Source organism: Gasterosteus aculeatus, chromosome 12 (assembly GCF_964276395.1).
Source record: "Gasterosteus aculeatus chromosome 12, fGasAcu3.hap1.1, whole genome shotgun sequence".
NCBI lineage: Eukaryota > Metazoa > Chordata > Actinopteri > Perciformes > Gasterosteidae > Gasterosteus > Gasterosteus aculeatus.
This window is the reverse complement of record NC_135700.1, coordinates 17,957,096-17,965,030: the sequence shown is the minus strand read 5'-3', so window position 1 is coordinate 17,965,030 and position 7,935 is coordinate 17,957,096. Positions and strand designations below refer to the sequence as shown.

The following is a 7,935-nucleotide window of genomic DNA, read 5'->3' as shown; positions in this document are numbered from 1 at the left end:
CACAGAAAGGCCCCTGGAATCGAACCCAGGACCTTCTTGCTGTGAGGCAACAGTGCTAACCACCACGCCACCGTGCCGCCCTGAAGTGCATCTGGACATTTTAAAATATAAAACTAGAAAATTCCGCAGTCATTTTAAGAGTGTGGTTTAAGAGCAGGTGCCTGTGCATGAAACGGCCAAGCAGGCAAGTGAAGACTAGCCACAAAGGCTAGCTAGCAAACTAAAGACATGATCCATTTTACTCTGGCTGTTTAAGCCACTTGTCAGCAGTTGAGTCCTGTTATTGGAATACTTTAACTTGCTAGATTGACGGACAAATAGCGGGACACCTCAGTCCCACCATCTGTCATAGTGAATTCAAATAAATATACGTATTTTTCTCGTGTAGACCAGGAAAAGGCTGTAGGCCAGTTACCAGTTACTATTACTAAAAGAACATTGATGTTACTACAAAGTCACAACAAAGGATATCTTCCATCTTCCTTTACTAACCATATTGTCGCCCCAGCTGACCTGTGGTGCCTCTATTATAACCATCAGAGATTTGTGAATTACACCAGAGATGCAGTGAAAGCAATTGCTGGACAGCTAGATGCTACTTTACTCATGACCTGGCAGAATCGTATGGCTTTAGACATGCTGCTAGCTGTAAAAGGCTACGTCTGTAAAATGTTTGGATATTTCTGTTGTACATTTATTCCCAACAATACAGCCACTGATGGAAGTAAAACGAGGGCCCTAGAGCAGGGGTCATGAACTCGCCGAGAGGTACCGACTTTGGCGTAACCCCCCCTCCGTCAACGTACCGTTCGCCGGTCGGTCCGTGAGCGCTTCCCCCCCGCCGTTGACCGTAATGGTCTGGCCCGTGTTCGGTCAAAGTGGGCTGCATCCGGCCCGCACCTGATTTGAGTTTGAGACCCGTTCCCTAGAGGGTCTAACCGCAATTGGCAGATCATTCTGGCAGAGCAACCCGTTTAGGGGTTTCTTTGATCGTCATTTTGGTAAATATAAGGCCATCCCTTTTTCCATCCTACCATCCATTGGGTGTTTCCTCGCCATTCTAGTTACATGTGGCTTTTGCTGCATTCCATGTATCCACACCTTATTAAACAAACTGTCACTGCGTTAACTAAGGAGAAAAATCCACCACTGTACATGTCACTGCTGTCTCCCTCTGACTCCGATATTGACAAACTTCATCCCAACTCCATCCCATATTCCGACTCTGACGTAGACAACCATTCTGAGAGCTTAGTGTGAGTATTTTCCTTTTTTTGACTGTTATTTTTTCACATTCTACTTTAATGTTTTATTGTTACTATTCATGTTCTATTTTTCATGTGTTACTATTCAGGTTTCATTTTTCATGGTTTATTTTTCAGGTTTTGATTGTCAACTTTATCTTCTGTTTTTATTTTTCCACAAGGTTATTTTACATTTTTTAGTATGATCATTAAGTAATCAAAAGGGTAAAATAGCTTTGCCATAGTTGTTACTCCGTTTGTATGCATGCATGGGAACTTGAATTTGTCTTGAAACCAGGTGTGATTGTAACATCTCTCTATCAAGCAACCTTTACAAACACCATGGTGGGACCTAACTATATGGTAATATAAAGAACATCATTTCAACTTTGGACTTGGGTTGAATGCCCAAACTTGCTCAACTCAAACTCAGCAGAACAATCAGCATAACACATGCTACAAATAGCATGCTATTTACAGAGGAACACAAAGCCTGTAGATTGTCAGGCTAATAACGCCTTTGTGTCTCACCACATCCTTTGTTGAGAAGAAACTGCTGGTTACTGTGCACGTCTGCTGAAACCTACGCAAACGGTAGTTATGCAGCTCTGACTTATTTCTTGTTACTTACGTTTCCCTAGTGCCAGTAAAGCCCATTAACTGTAGAAATTGGGGAAGACTCTGCATGTTTATCCAGAGCCAAAGATACTGAATTACAAGTCTCCAGTTCAAACAGATTAGTCACAGATAACGCACAACCGGTATTTTAAATTATCCCAACATATTGACTAATGAAGGTCAGATTATAAAGAAGAGGCTCCCCATTTTCATCTGTGTGGGTCTCAAAGTGTATGTAATCAGAGGAAGCTGTAAACAAGAGGTGGAGATGCAGGATGCAGATGTAGCCGAGCTCACTGTGCTTAGGATGAGCTCCCTGCGGACCAGGGCATCCTGAAGGGGGACTCACACCACCCAACACACCTGCCCTGCAGGCATGGACACTTTGCAAATACCCTCAAAAGACTTTACTATGACTTTTCGCAGCTGTTTGACCAAGTATTTTCCCACTGTGATGGCACAGCCCGTGAGTCTGCCTATATACATATACATTTTATGTACATTTTATGACTGTGTACTGTCAACAAATCTTCAGCTTTTTCAAGCTCCTTCTGTATGAACACAAATGTGACTGACTAAAGACAAAAAGAGAAGCTCATTGCATATAACTGGTGCAGAGGTGTAAAACTCTTAGACTTCACGAGGACATTTACTGCAAAACTGTTGTCTTTGTCCGTTTAGTCGCAAAGCTTTTGTCATGGCCTACGGGAACACCATGGTCCTTTATTGTTTCCACTGTGAAATTGCTTGTCCCAACTAGCAAAGCGACCTTTAACCTTTTCACTACGGCCTACAATCAGCGCAATATTGTATCTTTTTGCTGGATCATAAACCAGCCATTCTCGACTGGACCTCCACTTTTGACTGAACAGTCTTTCTTTTCTTGCGACCCTCTCAAGATGTGGCGTGTGAACTGGCTGAACGCGCGTGTCTCACGGTCAATGAGTGAGGCTTGAAGTACCGTGAGAATATTATTTTAGATGTGCTTAGAGAAGACTACTGTGACGGTCTGTTACGGAGACAGTCGAGCTAAACTAAGGTAGTGCACACACAAGCTCGCCGGAGTGTAAAACAGTCTCCGCGGTCCGTAGTCGGTTTGCAAGAACCCACCAACCGAGCGTTGTGGGTTCGTGGATAATGTGCTCATGACACGTTAATAACTGCCGTTACTAAAGCAATATGGTACGAGAGGCTGTACTTTATCATCCAATAATATACCAGTTTGGGGGTCAAACATTATTGAAGGTAAAGTGGTGCCTCAAGTACCGGCGGTTACCAGCGAAATTATATACAGGAAGTAAATAGTTGTGGCCACCACACGTTGTGTATCTCATTTCAGTAGTCTAGAGAAAATATAGTCCCCGTACGTGCACGTAAACACCATCGGGTCCCGCACCACATTCACATTGCTCACGACGTCCACTTTAATTGTCCGGGTGCGAAAGCTCGCATTGCCCGAAATCCATCATTTGTGGGATTTCCGGTTTTCAACCCCCGTGACTCACTCGCAACCAATCTCAATTTCATCTACCCATATTATAATCATGTCACGGGTACTGGTACCGGTGCAGGAAGGAACCCAAAAGCATGACTAAGACAACAGTGGGCGAGACAAATAGATTTGACTGGAAGTTCAGGCAAGGTCAAAAACCGGGAGGTCCGTCAGTAAGCAAAACAAATCCAGAGTGGCAGGCAGAGAATCTGTATAACAGGCAGGGTCAGTAATTCTCTGAATTAGCAAATATTTAAAATCCATATTGCAGAACTTTGTCAACCAATTGGTGCGTTTTGGGGGCTAACGCTACGTATCAATATGCTACGCAATGAAACAGCGTCGCATAAGAAAGCAGACACTCCTTGTAAAGTGAATTTAGCCATTTTATTCTAAACACATTAAGAGCCAGACAATACGTTTTAAGTAAAAAAAAAAAGGCACTACTATTGGACTGTGGATATAGGACCAAGGTGTCACAGCAAGCTTCCTTTCCACTTTTTTTTATTGGTAGTATTTTTATCATTCTGAAAATGTTGCACATTTCAGTTATGTTTGTTTTTCTGTTATTTATATGTTGTGTGTAAAGTTTGCATTCAGATAGTGATGTTATTGACTTTTATATTTTAATTGTTTAATAACATATTTCTTTACTGATCCGTAGTCCTGGACTTCACTTATCATGATTCTAGGGGGGCCCCATGGTCCTTTTTGCCTGGGGCCCCCAGGGGGTCTAGGAACACCCCTGGCAATCAGACAGGCAACCAAATCCAGAGGGGCAGGCAGGGAATCCGTAGAAGAAAACAGGCAGGGTCAGAACCAGGATGGCAATCAGAGAGGCAGATAAATCCAAAACGGGGCAGGCAGAGAATACGTGGTCAAAAGGCAGATAAGGTCAGAGCAGATAGCCTAATTCAGAAACGCTGGAAGACTTTGCCTAGACACAAAATAATCTGGCAGGGAGCAACAGAATGTGACAGGATTAAATAGTGATTGGCTGACGAGGGGATGTGCTGCAGGTGAGAAGGGCAAGGAGAACCAGGTGAGGGTGATGAGCTTATGTGGGAGGATCTGAAATGACAGGAGGTCAGTAAACATGCAGGCTGGATGAAAAACAAACAAAGATGTGGTAAAATGTATGAGAAATAAAGCAATAAGGTACGAGAGGCTGTACTTTATCGTACAATAATGTAACAGTTCGAGGGTGTTGTTAGTGCCCGGCGCGCAGACTTTTACGCAATACAATCTCATGAGACATCTTCACAATCAAGAATTTTGTGAAAGCCTTAAGGGCAATGGGACAATATTTAAAACATTGTTAACTCTCCAGAGCCAAAGATACTCTATTATGAGCCTCCAGATCAAACGGATTCATCAAAGATAACACACAACCGTTATTTGGCAAAGAACTGAGGAGACCTGAGCCAATTGTTCCTTTGCTATTTATTTGTTTTTTAAACCTAATACTCGTTAGGTTGAAGACGCAAGACAAAACCAAAAGGGATTTGTTTCATATCATGCAAGACATAGTTAGAAGAAATTAGAAATACTGTATAGACTGTTGAACATTTTTATTTTTATATATAAGTGGTTACCATGTCCAAAATAAGCCATTTTGACTTACCCCAAAACAATTTAATACAATTTAAATCTAAATATCAGATTAAAATGAGAGAAGCTCTCCATCAACATTGACATTAAGATAGTGTTATTGTTTTGTACCAAAATAGTGTACCTTATTACAAAATGCCACTAATTATTTACGTATTTAAGGGCCAGGTTTGGATTTGTCTTTTCAGTCTTCTATCATCTTTCAGTGTTTCAGTGAGTTGGAAACATCATGGAAATCAGTGGAGCAAAACATGCACCGGCTCGTTCCTGTTCCTGTTCTAGAAGTACCCATATTAGTAAAATGATTACTTCCTTCTAAAGCAGCAATTTTGCAGCCTATTTTGACAAATGATAGACCTTAAACCTCTATGTTCTTCTTTGTTGATAAAGAAAAGCATTATAAAGCACTAAATGACTATTGTCTTTTTTACGAAAATCAAATGTTTTTTTCTTTCATCTAATAAAAAAAGGAATTTTCGGTTATCCACATTTAATTACAATAATTCTTGAGTCAATATTTTCATGATTTATATACTGAGATCGTATTTCTAGGAAATGTCTAGGAATATACTGATATCGCATATAATCAGCCTTAAACCTCTATGTTCTTCTTTGTTGATAAAGAAAAGAATTATATAGCACCAAATGACCATTGTATTTTTTACTAAAATCAAATGTTTTTTCTTTCACCTAAAGAAGGTATTTTTCGGTCATCCACATTTATTTACAGTAATTATTCAATCAATATTTTCATGGTTCAAATACTGGAATCATATTTCATGGTGATTTCTACTTAAATTTTTTCAAATCACATTGACTTTTTCTTCTCAGACACCTGCAGCACAAACACCGTATCAATGCAGCTAAAGTGCATATAATTATCAGCACAGCTCCACCTAAGAACAAAACCACATCAACAGAGTGGTAGGAGTACCAGGGCATCTTGTAGGACTCAGTTCTCAGGTGAGCTGCACCTTTGTGTCTCATCACAAACTCTATCCAGAAGAGGGCGGTATCCTGCCGCTTCATCGGCTGATCTCTGTGCAGCCTGGAGAGCATCTGCATGTTCCTTCTGTAGGAGGGCTCGTTCAACACTTCCTGTATTGCATTGAGGTGAAGTTTTTTTGTGTTCAATTCAGAAACATCCATAACTTCTGCAACGCCCTTTCCTCTGAGTCTAGAAAGGTTGTCGGCTTGAAAACAATGGAAATGCATACGATTGGAACTGATGATAGATATTTTTATGTCCCAGGAGGTCATTCTGTGTCATCGAGTGTACAGGGAAAGTATTGTTGCCCAGAGTGGCCGGTTGGTCCCCTTAAAACCAGATTACCTTCTGTGGTAATTTAGCAAAAGCTTCAGCTATCTAATTAGCTAAGTCATGGGGAAGCTCTCCAAGTCCCAAGTGACATGATGATGAATCCATGTTCTTATTCCTTTTAATTTCCCGTCCATCAGAGCTGTAGAAGTCACTGATACATATTTATTCTTATAAATGCATCTAACTCCAAGAATTCATTCTGGAAAGGGGCCAGTCTGTGCAGAACAAATTTCCCTCCACATTACCGCCCTCCCTACATTTTGTCCATCAGAGACACATTTAAAATGTAACCCCACCTGAAACCTCACAAGGACCAATCAGCTGGAGAAGAGTCAGAGCTGTCGGCACACCCTCCTTTGTTTGAAACCAATCAGAGTGAAAGTGCAGCATGTTGCTGAGGTGAAAACATACCCCTGGATGCGTTAATCACACATTGCTCATCTGTTGCCAATGTGTTTACATTGCTAGACCCTTTTTTAGGCTTTTTGCAGCGGCTGCCTTCATTTTTCGCTCAATCTAGTATGGAAAGTAGAAAAGAATGGTCGCTCGCCATGCTGAGAGAAGAACTTAGCAAGCATCCTCTAGTAACAAATTTGGTGTTTGGCTTTATCCAAATTGGACTGGAGCATTGGCTGGAGCAGAAGTTTAACTGCCCTTGCAAGCCTATATGGAACACAGTATTCTCATCCGCAGTGTTCATCATTCCTGCCATCATGGCCTTCGCCTTGATGCGGATCATTCACATATGCAAATGTGACGTGTGGTGCAAGAAATTCTTCTCCAGCTCCGTTCCTGCTATCGTGTGGCTGATTTTGTTGTTCTTCAATGGCCAATACCTTACTTGTGCAATGACATACTGGGAGGGTAATCTTTCAATCGACAAAACATCGAGAAAGTGGTGTAAGCCAAATGTCACCTCAATAGAACGAAAAGACAACGACAATATGGGTCTATTCTATTATATTTCTCAGGTAAGTTGAATGCTTTCTACTTTAGAGAATTCTTATGATCAGTGGAGCAAAAACACCTCCCACTTTGAGTATGCCTGGTTGAAAAATATGTATATTTAATGTAATGCTATTGGCCTTTGGAATCTATCAATATAATACACTTTGATAAACAAGAATGCACTTCTCCTGTGGATGTTTACTAAACAAAGTGTGCTCTACTCTTTTGCACTCCAGGGAACATCTTTGGTCCTCGTCATCTTTGTGGGTCTCATAGCGTGTGTAATCAAAGGAAGATGCAAGCAAGAAAAGAAAAATCAGGATGGAGGAAATGTTTCGTTGCAGGAGGCCAAGGCCGAGGCCGAAGCGATCTGAGGGGGACTTACACCACCCAACATACCTGCCCAGCTGTCATGGACACTGTGCAAATACCATCAACAGACTTTAGCATGACCTTCTGTAACTGTTGTCAAGAAATGTTGCTTGAAAGTATTTGCCCACCACACAGATATGAATTTAGTATTGAGTGGTGAATGATGCCGCATTTGCCGTAAATAAGGATATTTTGGAAAGCGTTTTTTTCTTTCTGTTTTACCATTTAATAACCGGTCTTGTGCCTCTGTTCATCCCATACCAGTGCTGCAACTGATCAGCTTTTAAGGGCTCTTTAAAAGAATAGTTGTATATTTTAGCTTTTATTTT

General features: G+C 41.2%; 1 pseudogene; it reads right to left on the bottom strand.

The window, feature by feature from the left end:
• Window positions 1–5,675: 5,675 nt before the first annotated feature.
• Window positions 5,676–6,391, bottom strand: LOC120814080 (UDP-glucuronosyltransferase 2B15 pseudogene; annotated as a pseudogene).
• Between the last annotated feature and the right edge of the window lie 1,544 nt (window positions 6,392–7,935).